The 20,162-nt window shown below is 34.3% G+C and overlaps 1 protein-coding gene across 2 annotated transcripts in view; it reads right to left on the minus strand.

Moving 5' to 3' along the window:
- CTNNA3 (catenin alpha 3) overlaps nt 1-18,401 on the minus strand; it is a 1,492,617-nt gene extending 1,474,216 nt beyond the window's left edge. Inside the window, exon 1 of one of the 2 annotated variants that reach the window (XM_012762717.2) lies at nt 18,251-18,401. The gene's annotated coding sequence lies outside the window, so the exon portion shown is untranslated. Of the gene's footprint in view, nt 1-1,861; nt 1,961-18,250 lie in introns of those variants that run through there. The other variant, XM_012762715.2, reaches the window with a different exon arrangement.
- Between the last annotated feature and the right edge of the window lie 1,761 nt (nt 18,402-20,162).

Below are 20,162 nucleotides of genomic sequence, written 5' to 3' on the forward strand. Positions count from 1 at the left end.
TACTGCTTTTTTTAAAAAAATAATTATTTCTTATTGATCTTATTTCCAATAATGGAATTTTTAAAAAGAGCCAAATGACTATCCCTGGCTCATCATGTTAATATCACAATATATCTGTAAAGATCCTTAGCAAAATTTTAACTGCTCCCTCTTGTCTTTTTTCCATACTACTGTGTGACAGCAGCAAGTTTCTAAGTTTATTCACTTACACACGCCCAGTTTAGTATGGTACGAGGCACAGAGCCCAGAGTCTTCAACACAGTAGGTGTTTTTTGAGTATTTGAAGATCAAAGTACATTACAAAGTCCTGTTTCTGAAATCTTTCCTCCTACCCAACAACTTTTTACCAGTTTGATTGATCCAGTTAGTTTTGACCTAACAGAAGCTGAAATTTAAAAGTGTGAAAAGAAGGAAAGTAGCTAATCTCATTTACAACAATTTCTTAGAAAAATATTAGGACCAGTATTCATAGATTCATATGAAATTGCTGAATATATTTTATTTAAAACATTGGCTTGATCATGTCTGTTCTAATATGTAGATATTTGACCTCATTTAGATAACTCCTGATTATTTCAAATAACAAAACCAAGCCTTTTCAATCTTCCTTCTGAATTGAGAAACAGACCAAATTTTTTTCTGAAAACGTAAGACCACATTTATGCCCACCTAAATCAGTGTGTGGGTTGAAAGGGCAGCAGTTCTCCACTTGTTTTCCACCAAAACAGAAGTGACATTTAAAGCGTGTTTAATATTCACAAACCAACGTACTCTCCTCACTCCAGACTGCCACTGGGGTAAGGAAGGCAGCTTACTTGCATGAAATTCCACCATAAGATTTCTGAAACCCTATATTTTCTCTTCCATTAATCCATAATACACCAATGTCATGAAACCATAGTTGAGAACTGCTGTGGGGTTTTTTGCTTTATTCCTGACTCTATTTTATATCCCCACACTGTTTTTCTTTCTTCTTTTATTCCACAATTTATCCCATCTTGAATTTCACATAGCCTTGTAAGTCACCTTAAATCCTTTCTAGAACAAGACAAGGAATAAATAATCATTTCATTTATCTGCAAAAGCAATCTCTTCTCATTTACCCTAGATAAAGCCTTATACCTTTAACGCCTTTCTGCCTCTTAACTATGCTCTACCATATTGAATATACAAGTATCAAAATCCATGAATTCCTTAATTTTTGCTTCGTCAGTTCTCTTTAAAAGTATTTAAGGCTGCATATGAAAAATATAGGGAAAATATCCATGCACAATTTAAGTTTAGAGGCTCACAATAGAAATTAAATTGTTTGCACAAATAAGAATCTGCTTGCTCTCTAAAGCATGTAAAGTGTCCAGTGCCTTGCATATAGTTACTCAAATAGTAATAGCTCAATTACACAGTAGGAATTTTTAAATGCTCTGATGTAAGACTACTATAGCTTGGGCACTGGAACATAAGAATTTGTTTTAGTGCTATTTTTAAAACCACTAATAAACACTCCAAATGGCAGAAATTGAGCCTCTGCTCAACTGAATCTGCCTAAGTTGTTATGAAAGAAAAAAATGTCTAAGAATCACATTTTTTATTTAAATCTGAAATGCCCGTTAATATACTCAGAAAAGTAGATACTTAAAATTGGAGCTTTCATAATGTAGTCTAGAGTTTAGTGTTACTAAAAGGAAAATTAGTTATAAAAGTAATAAATGTACAACATAGTAGTTTCCATTCATCCCATTTTATAGAAATAATGTCCTTTCACTTCCCCCAGAGTTACTTAACCAAGCAACAGATAATCTATAATTATTAGGATTTGCTTTACAGCAAAGTTTGATTTTTAAAAGTTTGACACTTCACTCACCTACTGCAGGACAGAGTATTGCCCATATACAGATACTAAACCAATTGTCTAAGCAATTTCTTGTGTTTAGAAATTCAGTGCCACTATTATGGCTCACAATTTGGCTTATGATGCATTTGTAAGCAAACAGCCTGACAAGTACCCTAGTGTATTTCAGGATGACTGACAGGACACAGTGGCCCAAGCAAGAAGGGGGGATGGGTGCTCTTAAAGCAATACACCAGTGAAGGGCAACACCAAACAGCAGAATCAGACCTAAAATTATGTTTTCCAGATTTTCAATAAAATAATGATGTATTGTCCAGCATCAACTTTAAACACAACTTTCCTGAACATTATGTATCCAAAACACTGTAAATTCCAAAGTGGAATTTCTGAAAATTTTTAAGAGTAGAAAGAAAAAATTTAAAGCAGGCATGTTATATTATACTTCCCTGAAACTATTAAGATTCCAAATACTTAAGAATATGCTAATTATTTTTAACAGAAATCAAATCAGGGTACTAAGAAAAAAGCAGTCCTTATCTCACCTTTAGGTATTTGTCAATAGCTCTGAAACAGTAACTTAAGAATAACTAATGAAAGTAATTTAAATATATCGGATTAATCAGAATTGTTACTGTGGATAGGGACAAGAGATCCATGCATTTTCCCCCACCTTCCTTCCCTACGGCTTACTTCATGCTTAAAATGTAGACCAAAAAATTAGGAAATTCCAATTATAGATATTTCCACATTAGTTTCACTTCAGAACATATTTAAGTGATATATTGGCTTCATTCTTCACCTTTATAATTTTTTCCATATTATTTCACAATAATCTGCACTGCTCAATCTTTTTGTAATCAATACAGCAGTCTTATTTTAAAAAAATACACACACGCACACACACCCCCACTCCACACACTCACACACTTTTAAATGCAATCCCTCATTTAGCCAGCAGAGGGTATTATTAGATTTTGAAAGCCCACAGTATTGCACCCAATGGCATTTATTTTTATACTTCACGCCTGGGAACTAGGACTAGCCATCTAGACTTTTCTTAGTAAATGTATTTAGAAATAATCCGTTTTATTTTTGTCCATATAAATTGTACTTATAGAATCCAGATTAGTATTTAATGCTTCTCATCTGTGACAAATTGCCATGATTTCTGCCTCTTTCTACTCCATCAGATGCATCCTCTGGAAGAAAAGCACTAGAATGCTAAGAAATAGCAAAACTGGTTCAACCATCAGAAAGACTTTCCACAAGCCTAAATTTTTCTGGGACAAGAAAACAAACAAAAACTCTACATAAGGATTTCAAGCCCCATTAGAAATTCCAAATTCCAAAACAAATTCTGAAGAAAACAGAACTAAACTATAAAACAAAATCTCTCTTCAAAATTACATGACATTTGTAAACTGCTTAACTCATATTTTCTAATTTCCCTATTTAATATTTGCCAATTTTCCATTATATATTAGAAGCTACAGGCTAGTTATGTTTTCTTTTATCACAGTATTATTATTATATTTCTCACAAGCATGCAGCATTATGACTAACAAAGTTATCACATGAAGGCTAAAATCATTAGATAAATGATTAATGGGGAACTTTGAGAATCACACTTACAGAGCTTGAACCCACTGATCAATCTTAACATCACTAAAAGTGAAACAATCCAGACCATATACGTCCTGATGTGATGCAAAAGGAAGTATACCACACTACTTATGAGGTATTCTTACCAAAAGATTGAACATAAATCTAACATTTATTATTAAAGATTATAATTCTTTACTATCTATATCTTTCTATTAATCTATAGTTCTTTATTTTACAACTTAATCTGAAAAGGCATGTACAGCAATTTGCGTGATTTAATCTAAAAATAAAAATTTCACTATCTAATTAGCTAAAATCATTAATTTCCACAAATTTATCTTGACTGAAGATAAAAATTTTCTGTTTCTCTGAAGCTATTATATCACAAACATCAAGTTTACTAAGTTAACTATGAAAAAAAAATTAGATCTAAATGCTCAAAGAGTGATCTCTCTTTTCATGGTCACAAACTTGCTACAAATGACACATCTTTTATCCTAAAATATTAAATTTTCCAAAGAAAAAAGCAATACTCATTCTCTTTCTCAATCATCATTCAAAATAGGAAGTATAGCTTCCTTTCCTTTAAAAATGAATTCTACCGCATAATATGCTAAAATTAACCAAAAAACAAGGAATTCTACTTCTGATAAAGAAAGTAAGTTTGGGCCGGGCTCAGTGGCTCACACCTGTAATCCAAGCTCTCTGGGAGGCCTAGGCGGGTGGATTGCTCGAGGTCAGGAGTTCGAAACCAGCCTGAGCAAGAGCGAGACCCCATCTCTACTATAAATAGAAAGAAATTAATTGGCCAACTAATATATATAGAAAAAATTATCCAGGCATGGTGGTGCATGCCTGTAGTCCCAGCTACTTGGGAGGCTGAGGCAGAAGGATTGCTTGAGCCAGGAGTTTGAGGTTGCTGTGAGCTAGGCTGACACCACGGCACTCACTCTAGCCTAGGCAACAAAGTGAGACTCTGTCTCAAAAATAAAAAAAAAGAAAGAAAGTTTGGGGTTCTTCATGGAAACTGCTCTATAAAGTCATTCTCATACTTGAATGTGGCAGTTTCTTTCTTTATGTAGTAACTAATAATATCCAGGTAAAAATTGTATTTTACATTTGGAAATAAAGTATTATATCTCTTCAACTATTATTCTTTTATGAAATTTTATTTCTTAAATTTTCTAAACTGATATATTCTCCATAATATAGGTACTTAGAATTATTTCTCAAATTAACTTATCTTCCAGAATAAAACTGAAAAGTCAGTTTTGTCAGTAATTTGTTTATCCTTTTTGCCAATCATCCACACATTTTGAAATATGCAGTTAATTATTTTGTGTTTTCATCTAACCACTTAATTCCATTTTACTTTCCAACTCTGAGTTTGGTACATGACACAGGCTTTCCTGAACTATGTCTCACTCAGTGGATTTTTGTTTCTCCAGGTGCCTTCAGAACCTACATCTAAAAGCCTTATTTGTCTCGATCCTATCTGCGGCTAAAAATAAATTGTTTTCAAATAATGCTTAAGGGGAAGGGGAGATTGAATAGCTAGTGAATAGATACTACTTATTTAAAATATTCCCTTTTACTTTTAGCAAAATTGCCTCCATACATTTTATGCTCTATTTGAATTTTTAATATACTCTATATATACAGTAGTCCCCCTTATCTGTAGGGTATACATTCCAAGATTTCCAATGGATCCCTGAAACCACAGGTAGCACTGAACCCAATATATATTATGTTTTTCCTATACATACATGCCTATGATAAAGGTTTTATAATTTATAAGTTAGGCACAGAAGAGATTAACAACAATAACTAATAATAAAATAGAGCAATTATAACAATATGCCAGCATAACTATTCTTGCACTTTGGAGACATTATAAAGTAAAATTAGGGTTACTTGAACACAAGCACTGCAAGACTGCAACAACAGTCCATCTGACAACCTAGATGGCTACTAAGTGACAAACTGGATGGGGTAGCATATACAGCATGGACACCTTGAGCAAAAAGACGATTCAGGTCCCCAGCAAGACTGAGTGAGATAGCATGAGATTTCATCATGCTTCTCAGAACAGTGTGCAATTTAAAACTTATGAATCAGTTATTTCTGGAATTTTCCATTTAATATATTCAGGCCACAGTTGACCTCAGATAACTGAAACCGAGGAAAAGAAAACTGTAGATAAGGGGGGACTACTGTAGTTCATCTTATCTTCAAAACAACTTATTACTTCCTTAAACTATTGCAGTGGGCTCATAACAGGAAATATTCACACCAGTGAGCAAGTATAGAGCAAGCTCTGACTCTGGCATATATTTGGGATGATAAGTTTGTGGTGCAGTGGCATATGCAAATGGTTATGTATCATGGGCAGCTGAAAATACAGAAACCAAGAACAAAGGAGAAAAATCAAGCCTGGAGATAAAGATATGATAACTATCCATCCGTGTTACACTATAATTCATAAGACTAAATGAGTTTTTCCCAAGATTAATCATAGAGGAAGATAAGGTAGCTAAGGATGGTATTTTGCAAAACAAGTATGACAAGGAATAGCAGGAGAAATGTCATAAAAAGAATAGTAAGAAATACAAAACAAACTGAGTTCAAAGTCATCCTCTACTTTACCCTAAATGACCCTGTCCTCAATGACCCCCATTTATCCTTCTCTTTATGTCGTGAAATGAGACCTGTTCATCTGCTATGAAAAGTAATTACTTATAAAATTACACATAGAATACAATGGAATGCTAATTACCATGCTAAATAATTCATTGATCAATTATTGTTATTTTGTGGACAGATACTTTTCTCTTTGTGGAATTCTGCTTTTCCGAACCAAAATGCCATTGAATTTTAGAGGGTTGCTGTAAGAAATACCAAATAGATTGCCCATTTGATTTAAGAAATGGATAAAGAGTCATTAAGTCCACACATTTTTATTTAACAAATTGAATACATTTCACCAAGAGAAGCCATTTACCTCACCCATGATAATAATTTATAATTAGATAACAAGAAAACATGGTGCTAAAATGGAAAAGCTTTTAGAGTTTCTTCCACAGTTGTAACAAATGCTTAATAGAGAAAATGAAAGACATACTAACACATGTTAATAAATTATATATGTTTTTTAGAAGACTGGGAATGGGATGGTTAAATGATAGAATAGTGAACTAAAAGTAAAAGAATGACAATAAGAAAAAATAGAAACCTGTGTCATGTTCCCACATAACACATGGAGTTGTGCCAACCTGCTTCATTCCAGAGCAGAAAGCCACTCAGTCGCTGAGACTATATTAGAAAGAGAGGAAGGAAATCCTTTTCTCCCACACTCTCAGTTTCCAAAGATAATAACAGAAAACTAGAGAGTGATGGATTTCACTACCAAGTAGCCATGTGTATTTTACTCATGTCCACCATTGACTCTCTAAAAGTCAAATCTACTGATTTTGTATAATAGAGGAAAAGAAATAAATGTACAAAAACAAAATCAATTTTTATTGACAAAATATTTTACATACTTATGGTATGTAAGTATCTGTTGCATGCATAGAATGCATATTGATCAAGTCAGGGTTTTTGAGGTATTCAGCACCTTGAATATTTATCATTTCTATGTGTTAGTAACATTTCAAATCCTGTCTTCTAGCTTCTTTTAAATATATTGTTGCAAACTATAGTCATCCTACTCACTATGGAATATTGGGGTTTATTTATTCTATCTAACTGTATGTTTCTTCCCACTAACCAACCTCTCTCTATCCCTCCTCCCTCCCACACACCCTTCCCAGCCTCTTATATCTATCACTCTATTCTCTATCTCAATGAGATCAATTGTTTTAGCTCCCACATATGAGTGAAAACATGTGGCATCTGTCTTTCTGTGCCTGGCTTATTACATTTAACATAGCGACCTCCAGTTCTACCCATGTTGCTGCAAATGATAGGATTCCATTCTTTTTTATGGCCTAATAGTACTGCATTGTGTATATCTGTACCATATTTTCTTTATCTTTTCATCCGTCAATGGATACTTACATTGATTCCCTATCTTCACCATTGTGAATAGTGTTGCAATAAACATGTGAGTGAAGGTATCCCTTTGATACATTCTTTTCCTTTGGATAAATACCCAGGAATCAGAACTACTGGATCATATGGTAGTCCTATTTTTAGTTTTTTGAGAAATCTCCATACCATTTTCCATAGTGGTTATGCTAATTTACATTCCCACCAACAGTATATGAGCTTCCTTTTCTCTGCATCCTTCCCAGCATCTGTTATTTTTGTCTTTCTAATAGCTATTCTAGGGGGGAGGAGGAGAAGGCTAAAAACCTACGTAACAGATACAATGAACAATATTCAGGTGATGGGCACACTTACAGCCCTAATTAAAGCACTATAAAGCTATCCACTTGACAAAAACATTTGTACACATCTAATATTTTGAAATTTAAAAAAAAATTTTAAATAGTCATTCTAACTGGGGTATAATAATATTGTGTTTTTGGTTTACATTTCCCTGATGCTTAGTGATATTGAACATTTATCATATACCTGTTGGCCATTTGTATGTCTTCTTTGAGAAATGTCTATTGATGTCCTTAGCCCTCTTTTTAATGGGATTTTTTGGTCTTTATTGTTGAGTTGTTTGACTTCCTTATATATTCTGGATATTAGTCCCTTGTCTGGTGAATAGCTTGCAAATAATGTCTGCCATTCAATAGGTTGTCTCTTCACACTGCTGATTGTTTCTGTTGATTTACTATGAAGAAGCTTTTTAGCTTAATATAGTCCCATTTGTCTATTCTTATTATAGTTCTCCATACTTTTGAGATCTTAATCATGAAATCTTTGGCTAGACTGCTGTCTTGAAGTGTTTTCCCTATTTTTTTTCCTAGTAGTTTTATAGTTGTGGGTCTTATGTTTAAGTCTTTAATCCATCTTGAGTTGACTTTTGTATATGGGGAGAGATAGGGGTCCAGTTTCATTCTTCTGCATATGGAGATATCCAATTTTCCCAGCACCATTTATTGGAGAGGGTGTCCAGCATAGTGGCTGGGTCAGGAGGAACTTCCAGCTCAGTTACAGTCCCTCTTGGGGTAATGCAGGCCACAAGGAGTGTTCTAGTTTAAGGATCTTTGATGTTCTTTCTCACTAGTCATTTTTAATCAGGACTAATTTGATAGAGGAAAAAAAGTCTTTTCTAATAACAGATACATTGTAAAAAAAAAAAAAAAAGGAGTCCAGGCCTTCATTCCTTCCCTGTCTGAAGGTTCCCAGACCCTTTACAAATTTCTGCCAGTCCTCCCAGTGTCAACCAGCCCTGCAGCTGAAGGAAGACTGGAAGGGCAACCTTTGTCAAATTAGAAACAGACCCTATTACACTAGTGTCTGAGACACAAAAGGATAAGGATCTCATTAATGATTTCCAAACACTGGGGGAAATTTTCCCTTACTGTATGGTTCTCAGATAAAATACAGAATGCTCATACTTAACTTTGAATTTCAGATAAACACGAGTAATTTTCAGGCATAAATATGTCCTATGCAATATTCAGGATATACTTATACATACGTGTGTGTGTGTGTGTGTGTGTGTGTGTGTGTGTATTTGCTATTTACTTGAAATTCAAATCTGTGTGTCCTGTATTTTTATTTGCTAAGTCTGGCCACTCTACCTTATCTACATCACGAATCACACAAACTGGGGATAAAGGGAGCTGGAACTCACTTGTGTCTAAATTGACAACAGCCAAAAAGCCAGATCCTCACATCCCACCCATGTATCCACACATTCTATCAGAGACTTGAGGCTGACACATCCAACCAAAAGGTCAGCTTGCACCCCCTTACTGCATAGGAGCTACTTTTTAGCCAGAGATGTTTACTGGCCACCTCCCAGCAACAGATTTCTAACTACACTCAGTCAGAAGATTTTAGTTACCAGAAATGCAACACAGGAAGAAAGAGGACAAAAAAGAATAACATACTGTACTGTGGGGAATGAGAGAGCCCCAATGTAGGGGCAGACACACAAAAAAAAGCACAGGTAGAAGGGTATCATGAAGATTAGGTTTTATGTATCCCTTTTAGAAAAGAGAATCTGAATTGATTCAAATTATCTAATGTTAAATTCACCTCCAAGTATAGGACCAGATAATAGGAATAGGTGAAAAGTTGCCCCAGTGGATGCGTATCTCATGCATCCCCAAAAATTAATGAGATATTTGCCTTTCACTTTAAGATTTGGGAGGGAAATTCCATAATACCAAAGTTAACAGTGATGGAACTCAAATATATCTCATTTATGACAAACACCAGAACTAAATCTTGTCTTTCAAAAATAAGTAAATAGAAAAATTGCAAAATTTAAATACCATGTAACATAAAAGAGGAGGTCAATGACTTAAAAATGCAAAGAGAAATTATCTCCAAGTCAAAAGAAAATGTAGAACACATCTACTCTGTTCTCAGTGAAATACCCAAAAATGTAAATTCTATTACCCAAAAATGTAAATTCTAGAAAAGTGATAGAAAGGCTAAATAAAATGAAAAGAAAGTTGACAAAAGTGAAAGGTGAAAATAAAAAGAGACCTGGCAAAAATTTAAACATCCAAGATTGGCAAAACCAAAAAGATTTTAATTACTTTAACAAATTTGTAAAAGTAATTAAAATCTTAACTAGAAGAATCATTCCTCTCCTTTATCTTTGCCTCTTACCAGCAACTTCATTATTCAGGTAGCAAAGGAAGCAAGGAATGAAACTGCCACCCTGGACTTAATTCTTACCAACAAACAAGAATATGTTAGTGGAGTGGAAGTGACAGGAACCTTGGAAAGTGACAGGAACCAGGAAAATTGAACATATCACCTTAGAGTTCATTACAGCCAAGAAAGAAAACACAAAGCAAAGTAAAACAAGTATCTTAGATTGCTTAGCAGTTCAGAGAAGATATAAGAATGTCAGAGCCACAGACTCCAAAATGAAAGATAGGTAAAAAAAAAAAAAAAAAAACCCACTACTACAATCACAAATAAGGAAAAAATGAGAAACAATGTATACAAATAACTCAAAGAGCTTTCTAAAGAGCTGAGATTTTTAAAGAACATACCAAAGAAGAAGGAAGAGCATAAAAATAAGGATGAACACATCATTGTAGCATTGGCCTATTCGAAGAGTGGACTAAACTGTGAGCAAAGACTTGTGAAAAACGCTCAAACAACACAAAAACTTTTATGCTATGTTTGAGAGTAGAAGGACAAGAACAATCCTGCTACTCCACACCCAAGCAGATTTCATAACATTAACAAGTGACAGACAGTGGGGCATTGTGGCTCATGCCTGTAATCCTAGCATTCTGGAAGGCCAAGGCGGGAGGATTGCTCAAGGTCAGGAGTTCAAAACCAGCCTGAGCAAGAGTGAGACCCCCATCTCTACTAAAAATAGACAGAAATTAATTGGCCAACTAAAAATATATAGAAAAAATTAGCCAGGCATGTGGCACATACCTGTAGTCCCAGCTACTCAGGAGGCTGAGGCAGAAAGATCACTTGAGCCCAGGAATTTGAGGTTGCAGTGAGCTAGGCTGATGCCACGGCACTCTAGTCTGGGCAACAGAGTGAGACTCTGTCTCAAAAAACAAAAAGCAAGTGACAGGAAGAAAAATGACAATATTTTTATTTTGCTTTCATCTTGTCTCCCAAGGAGAATGGTCTTTAAAATGAAAAGATTGTGCCAATAATCTTGAGAGAAAATTGATAAACAAGACAGGAGAAAATATAGTAAGGGAATGTTTAACTGCTTAGATAAATGTCTATTTCTGAGCATATTCTATTTATGTAGGTATCCTCATCTTCATCACTATTGATATTTTAGGCTGGATAATTTCTTATTGTGGGGAGCTGTACTGTGTGGTATAGGATATTTATCAGCATCCCTGGCCTCTACCCACTAGATGCCAGTAGCACCTGCCCCCCAGTTGTGACAACCAAAAATGTGTCTAGACATTGTCAAATGTCTCCTGGGAAGCAAAATCACACTGGGCTGAGAATCACTATATTATATATACATTATATATCTCTGTGTGTGTGTGTGTGTGTGTGTGTGTGTGTGTGTGTGTGTGTGTATCTCCCCAGAATTCTTGCTGGCATCTTTGCATAATAATGAAAAATGAGGTTGGTAACAATATTGAGAACTGCTGAATGTTTTCCCATATATCAGAAAGGTAGGTTCTGAAAATTAAAACCAAATTTTCTCTTGATCCCTAGCAAAGTATCAATGTATCACTAATTAGAAAAAAGAGCAATGATCTCATGCTACCTTGGTATAGCTTCATTGAGAGTCACTCATACTACCAATTTAATTTTCTTCTCTTCTTTTTTTTCATTATCATTGTAAAGAGAGAAAATTGATTTCACTAAAACGTTTTTACAATCTTTCGTGAAATCCTCTTTGACAAGATAAAGAAATGTGAGCTGTCTCATACACTGTTGTTCAAAGTGAATATCAGTAAAATCTCTTTGGAAGGCATTCTGGCAGTATCCATAAAATTTTATATGCACAAATTCTTGGACTAAGCAATGCCACTTCTAGGAATTTAGACATATGTACAAAGATGCATGTCACGAACTACAGTATTGTTTGTAGTAACAAAAAGATAGAAACATCCTAAATGTGCATCGATAAGGGACTAGTTAAATAAATTGTCATATATCCTTTCATCGGTGTGACTTTATGACTAGAGGGTCAGGAAAAGCCTTGGGAAATATACTGAATCTAATTGGATGTCATTTGCATAGCAGTAGGGGAGATATTAAAAATATTTAACAACCCGCATGGCTCAGGCCCCAACTAATCAGAGCCTAGCCTAGAGTTGGATCTTAGAAGCCCCTTCCTGTGCCAAGTGTCAAGTGTTCACCTTTTAGTTGCTGGATGTAGGGGAGGTAGGTTCCCAGGCAGAGGCCAAGTAGGGGAAGCCCACTGGTCCAGAGGCAGGGAGGAGCACAAAAGTATTTCATATTTTAACAATTTATATGGTCTTACTAGCGAGTATCAGTCCTCACTAATAGATAGAAACATTTAAATAATTCAGAATAGCATGGAGCAGTAAATTGGTTGAATTAAATCAAGTAACAGCTATAAAAAAGGACAAATAAAATTTGTATGTACTGCTATAGATTGATATATTAATAAAATTTTTTCTAATTTGCACCAGAAATTGGTAGTGTTTGCTCTATGGGAGGAGGACCAGGGAACTGAGGGAATGTGGTCAGGGCAGGAGGGAGACCTGCTTTCACTGTATACCCTTTGTGGCAAATGCTATAGGTTCTTTAATTTAACACCCCTTCCAGCGCTGGCCCAGTTTTATTTCTCTAGTAGATAATAAAGACTACTATGAGAACCTGATAAAATGTCATACTAAAATTCATCTGGAAATAAACATTATGTGATTATACCTAGGAAAATCTTGAAAAGGCAGAAAAGAATAAGGAAATGGTTTAATCTTTCCAATTAGTAAAACATATGAAATGAAGTTATTTTAAATGTAGGGATTGGGAAGACATTAGAAACAAATATTAATAGACCAGGAGAAAGAGTTGATAAACAGACTCCAATATAAATGTAGCTTATGATAAAGATAGCATTTCAAATTAGCAGAGAAAGGGTGATTCTTAAATAAATCATGATGGATCAACTGAAGAAACAGAGGGAAAAATAAAGACAAAGCTGACTCCTGGCTTCAATCCTTTGTCCAGATTCAATTCCAAATGTAGCAAAGATTTTAAAGTTCTGAGAGAAAGTACGAGTATATAAATTTATGTATAATAAATTTATACTAATGGAGCCAGAAAGTCCTGTCTAAGCAAAATATAAATCCAGAAGCCATAAAGGAAGAAGTTCATAAAACTTTACTACAAAAATATTTTATTTTTTATATCATTTAAAAATAAAAATAAAAGCCAAAAAATAAACACAAATTTGGGGAAATATTTGCAACACATTAAACAGACAAAAAGCTAATTTGTCTAATTTACTATGGTAGGATAAAACGAACAACTCAATAGAAAAATATTAGGCAAAGAATTTATAAAAGCAATTTATATAAAAAGAAATACAATGGGCTAATAAATATTTAGCATATGTTCAACCATACCCATAATTAATTAAATGCAAACCAAAAGAAAAAGATATTATTTTAATGTATCAAACGGTCAAAACTGAGAATTTTTGATATGATATCATCAGTGCTGGTAATGGTTGGGAACATAAGCTTTCGGAATACACTGATAGTGGGGCTATAAGCTGATTTGAACTATTTGAAGAGAAATATAACATTATCTCTCCAGTTGAATGATATTTCCAATTAAAGATTATACTTACAAAATTTTAAAATGAACATTCCCATTGATACAGCAATTGTACTTCCATGAATTTATCCTAAAGATACACTCACAAAAGTACCTCAAGATATATAAACAAGGATATTCGTTGCAGCATAGCAACATGACAAAAGAAACAAAAAATACTGAAAACTACAAATATATCCATCACTACAGAATGAGCTAAATAAATTCTGCTACATCCATATAAGAGAACACAATGAAGATGTTGGAAAGAATGAGGTAGGTCTATATGAATTGCTATGCATCTGTCTCAACCAAATATAACTGTCCTAAGGGAGAGAGAGACACAGATGCAAACCAACGTGTATAATATTACACCCTTTTCCTTGACCTAAATTGGGGTTATGTAAATTAGCAAGAAGAGGAGAATGCATGGATATTGCACAGGCAACAAGCAATGTCTAACACAGATTATTTGATTCTCGAAACTAGGATTCCTTTCTTATCCCATACGAGGAAAATAGGAACTGCAAAGTCTAATAGAAAAGTAAATTAGTCAAGCAAATTCCCATGAAAACATTACCTATGGGTTCCACCCCTGAACTAAGACCCCAGTATCTCTTCTGGAGAATCTCAGAGAAGTTGATTTTATTTCTCACTCTTCCTTCACCCCCACCCAAAAAACAAACACACTAGAAAGGAAACATCATGAGGGCAGGGCCTTTAATTGGTTCACTAGTATCTATACCCAGCACTAAGAACTATGTCTAGTACACAAGTCTTCTAGAATAAATGAATGAATTCCAAAGCCAGCCCTAGAGTAGACCCAGTGTAACCCCATTGGCAATCCTGCCTCTCAGTCATTCTATGGGCTCCTCAATGGGCTAACTCTGGGCCTCTTTCCATTGATACCACCTCCAGAGACCTCCTCAACTGAGACTGTGTGATTCATTTATTACCTAGTTAATTCCATACCTCCATCTCAATTCTCTGCCCTTATCCATATAGGTAAGAGGAGATAAATGCCTATACAGTGTAATTTAAGCACTGCTACTCAAAGTACAGGTCTGCAATGAGATAAGAAGCTTATACCAGAATGTAAATCAATGACTGCTTCCTTCATCTACAAAGTCTTACTACAAGATACTTAGGGTGTAGCTGATTTATGTTCTGGCAAAGCTCTTTATCTCCTTGCATAGACCAGTAACAAATTGAGAAATGCAGGTCACACTTTGATTATCGCTAATTTAAAGTAGGGCCTCAAGTGTTCAGGTCCTAGTATTTGAGAGTCTTTCTTTGAACTAAATGTTGCTTTCTCCATCAAATCAATTTCCTCACACTGACAGGAGGAATCTGAAGCAGCAAAGCATACTGGTTAGGATAATGAAAGACAGGAAAAAGAGGTGCAGAGGGTGCCAAATAAACTTGAGCTAATTTACACAGAGGAACACATAGGAATTTTGCACATAGGAATTCAAAGTCCTTTCTCAGACCCTGGAAGTTAGTGATTAAATTGGTAACAGATTATTGGCTGAGTCCCAAGTACCAATAATGTGGTTAAAAACAGTAATTAAGCATGTGAAAAATCAGATGCAGCGGCCAACAGTCCTGTGCACTTTCAAAAATTCTGTAGTCAATTATCTGTCACTTTCCATTAGATTTGCAACTTGGCTACACTCAGGGCTTCCACCCCACATTACCATGTCACTTAAAATCCAGTATCCAAACAAGAGTCAGAAAATCACCCTTTTTAAATCTCTGGACTGACATTCCCATGAGCCAATGATCCTTAAATAAACACTATTTTTAAGTCTTCATTACAGAGTACATAGTTTCTCTTCAGGCAAGATTGGGCTGCCAATTTCTCTTCTTAAATCTTAATCCCTTCTATTCCAAGGGAATAAAATAGAAACATGCAAACAGAAGTTCATAAGAAATAGAGAATGAAACTCCCATCCTTCCATGGCTATGGTCTTCCTCTAAATATAGCTCAAAAACTCCATAATTTAAAAAGTTTTTTAATACAGGAAGAATATATTCTTTAGTAATTCATAACTCTATACCTCACCTCCCACCAAATAATACTGATATTTCTAAAACTCTCACTTTGATTTCTCTGGAACAGCCACTATCTCCAATAATTAGTTTTATTTATCATTCCCATCTTTTTTCCTTCTATATAATCTCTATCTACAAACATGGTTTCTAAATTCAACAACAGTAACAAAATTAAAACTTCTTATCTTCCCTGACTCCCTGACACCCATGCTCTATTCCATTCTCATGTTTCCCTATGTTGTTAATAGAAAAATCTAATACTGAATTTCTCCTCTTGTGTGTGCCCTCTATCCCTTTTCTTTCCACTCTGCTGCCTACAGATTTTCTCCAAATACTTCTAATTTCTCCAAAGTTTTATGGTCACTGAAGAATTTATTCTTCCTATTTCTGCTAATTCTTTGTCACAGTTGAATCATAAAATTCATATAAATCAGAACTCCATGTACATGGTCTCCTAACAAAAGTTATTTATAAATTCCATTGTTCTAAAGTCCAAATTAACATATGTCTTCAGCAATACTATCTATTGGTTTCAGGCAGAGCTAAAGTATTTTTGACTCTGATGTGTAGCATTGTGCATATTTGTGAAAGTTTGTGAATTGAAATTTTGTAAACAGGAGAGATTCTGTCCTTCCAAATACTTAGCATATTGCTATCTATGTGCCTGATAACAATGTTTTACACATCTTAGACACTCAATAAATATATCATTTGGTAAACAAGAAATTTCATAGGGCTTTAAAAGAAAAACAGTAAAAACACATCTTAAATATCACAACCTTTATCTTCAAATGTAATGCTCTCTAATCCAACAACTCCAAATTTAGGAACAGAGATTAAGGAAATTATCTTAAATATAAATAAATAAATGCATACCTACATATGTATATAAGTAAATAAACATACAAAGATGTTTACCTTAGCTCCTAGATGTTCAGCAATGATTAATAAAATTATATTAATTCGCTTGGAAGAATGTTACACAACAATTTAAAATAACATCAACGTAGAATAGGTAATATTCTATGGAAAACATTTTGGTATAAAGTTAAATGAAAAAGCAAGGTTCCAAATTTTATCTACAGTATTATTGTGATTATTTTTAAAGTGGTGCAGAGAAAAAATACTAGAAGGAAATACATCAATGGGATTACAGGTAGTATTTTTCTATGCTTTCAAAATTTCTACAATGAACACTTATTACCGTTGTAATGAAAAAAATAAGTTTTACTATAAAAGTCCCAATCTTTTACCAATTAAGAAGGAAGCCTCAGACTATGTGTAGGAGGTAACAAATGGAAGTAACTGTCTAAACCTAAAACTGTATTTTAAGTTTCCTCCTTTAACAAATTTGTCCTATTCTATTACTGAGGTAATTTTTTACAGTGGGTAATGAAATTTTAATAGCACATCCAAATATGCCATTCAATTTTGATTGCTGATAATCCGCATCTCCAAATCACAACTATTCTCAATATGTTGACCTTTCAATTTATCTAAATAAACCAGCCACAAACTAGCCATAAACCAAGGCTACTTTGAAATCTTATTTTTCCCACTTGTGTGTCTTAAGCAAATCATTGAATCTCACTAACCTCCAGAGATGTTGCAACAGTCTTTCTTAGTGGCAAATATCAGTGTCTCAAAACGTCTACAGTAAATGCACTTCCTGATACCTAACCCTAATATCTTCTTGCATCCATTTGAACTCATTTCTCCCAGTTCTGTCCTCAGTGCAACTGGCAGCATCTGCTCACAGTCACTCAGATCCCATTAGACAGCAACCTTCTATTTACATGTTTGATTATTACATCCCATGTTCATTCCATACAGTGATTTTCATTTGATTATAAATGGTGGTCAAACAGTTCCAAGAGCATTCCTCAACCTCCTAATATTACTGCCAATATTAAATTCAGAAATTAATACTTTTTGCTACAATCTCATTGAGAAATCTTCCATTTACTGTGAATAAGCTTTTGGTTGAAAGTAAAATCCCTTCAAACATATTCCATCTTTTCTTCTGCTTCCATAGTCCCATGCCAAAGCACAAGCATCCAGGCCATATCTTATCTTTTCCTGCTCAGTATCCAATCGGCTTTTTATAGCCAGAAACTCTCTGAATGCAAAGCACGACCTTGGCTACTAGCCTCCTCTGGCAATAGTTTGAAAGTTATTTATAACTTTAAAATTAGCGTGAAAGCCTACATTTCTCATCATAACTAGTCAAAACATTCCCATTTTATATAATAATGTGATCTTCCTTAATTCAGAAGGAACCCACATTTTAAACCTACGATATATAACTAAACACAGAAATTCAATGCAGAAATGAGAATGCACTCATCTCTTTACAAACTTCACTCTTACCTTTCTGTTGCTTCCTATAAAGTAACTGTGCTTAAAATTCGGCTCTTGCAGGGAATTTTCCAAAAAGAGCTTGGGGGAAAAAAAAGACTTCTTTATAGTCACAGAGTTCCAGAGTACCAAACTGAGAGGCAGTGACAGTGGGGCAGTCACTTTAGCTGACTGTTGTTCCCCCAGTATAAGAAAGAAAGGGGAGGTTACAAGCCAGGGTGGGTGGTATCTAATCCTGAACCACTAGTCACTGACCTCACTGACAACTTGTTACTGAAAATACTTCGTTGAAAAAGGCCAGACACATACTTTGCCTAGAGACCTACAAACATAGCTTGGTAGGAACCTCTGAATAAGTTAGATTTTCATTTCTCTAGTCCCTTTCCAAAATAAAGATTTTTTACTATTTTTGACTATTTTTTTACTAATTTTTTACTATTTTTTTACTATTTTACTATTTACTATATTTTACTATTTTTTTACTATGTTTGTTTGACTTTCAATAATTCAACCTTTAGCTTTAATTAGATATACTCTTATAGATATTGTAGATATTATTAGATATACTCTTATTAGATATACTCTTATATCTAATTAAAGCTAAAGGTTGAATTATTGAAAGTCAAACATAGTAAAGCAGGGATAACAGGAGTCCAGGAAATTCTCACATCAAAAGATCAATTATGTAAAATTCAGTGTCCTCAGAACCATAGAGATGATGGCATCAAGGCCATGTGTCAAATCTGAGATAGTATTTTTCCTCTGAAATCTCACCTGTCTCAAACCTTTGCACAAAGCATCACACTCTCTGCTTTCACCATTTAGGAGGAACCACATAATTATCAGTTAAGAAATTAAACTGAAGATTTACTAAGAACTCCATAGATGGAAACATTATTAGATTTAAGCCCCCAAAAACATTCTTCTCCACCAAAATTTATTTTTCTCTCTATTTATTTTTCTCCCTTTTTCATCTTTCCTTTTTTTGATATCCTCTCCCTCATTATCTTAACATTCACTGGAACAGTCTAGCATATCCCTGCTTTATTCTTTATCATTTCAGCAATTCCTTGACATCCCACTTGGACTTGTATGGCATTTCCTTGGGTATTACCACTTTCTGACTTTCTTCTAATAACTTCTAAAACAAGAGATGGAAACTAAAATATGAACTACTCGTTTGAGTTTTGGCAGTCCTATTCTTAAAAGGCTGAATTCAAAATGAGAAGAAAGGATTTATTTATTAGCTCTCCAGACACTCTTAGTACAAATATCAGGGAGCCAAGAGGAAAGACAGGGTCTGGGGATTGTCAGAGAGAATCTACTGTGAAATGAGTTTCATTTCATATGATTTGGGGGGAAGCCTACAAAATAACCACATTTTTATATAGCTACCTTTAAAATGTGCATAATTGGCATTACATTTATCTGAAGATTCTTAGTTGCTAACATACTGTCCTCCCTAGATTTTTTTAAAGCTGCATTTTCCCCCTGGAGAATCTAGGAATAGCCTCTTTTCAGAGTGAGACAAAGAGTAAGTTTTATGTCTCTCAATCCATCTTTTCTTGAATAAAGAAATCACTTGACACTTGCAAAATAGCGGGTTTTGTTTTAGAGCTTTAATAATGAATGTTTTCCAAACCAGGACTGTTGAATTGAGCCCAAGACAAGATATCCAAATTCTATTATAAGCCTTGCTGTAAAACCACAATAAGTTACTTACCTGCTCTGTACCTCTCCTTTCTGTCTGCAAAATAGAGATGAAAACTCCTATTCTTTCTATTTACTTTTCAGAGGATATGTGAATTAAATGGATAAAATCTGAAGTGCTTTAAATTACACTGAACTCCTCAAAGATGCAATACACATAAAAACCTTATAGTACTCAGTGTTGTCAAAATAATTAAATATTATAAGTATCTGA

This window comes from Microcebus murinus, chromosome 14 (genome assembly GCF_040939455.1).
Source record: "Microcebus murinus isolate Inina chromosome 14, M.murinus_Inina_mat1.0, whole genome shotgun sequence".
Taxonomy (NCBI): Eukaryota; Metazoa; Chordata; class Mammalia; order Primates; family Cheirogaleidae; genus Microcebus; species Microcebus murinus.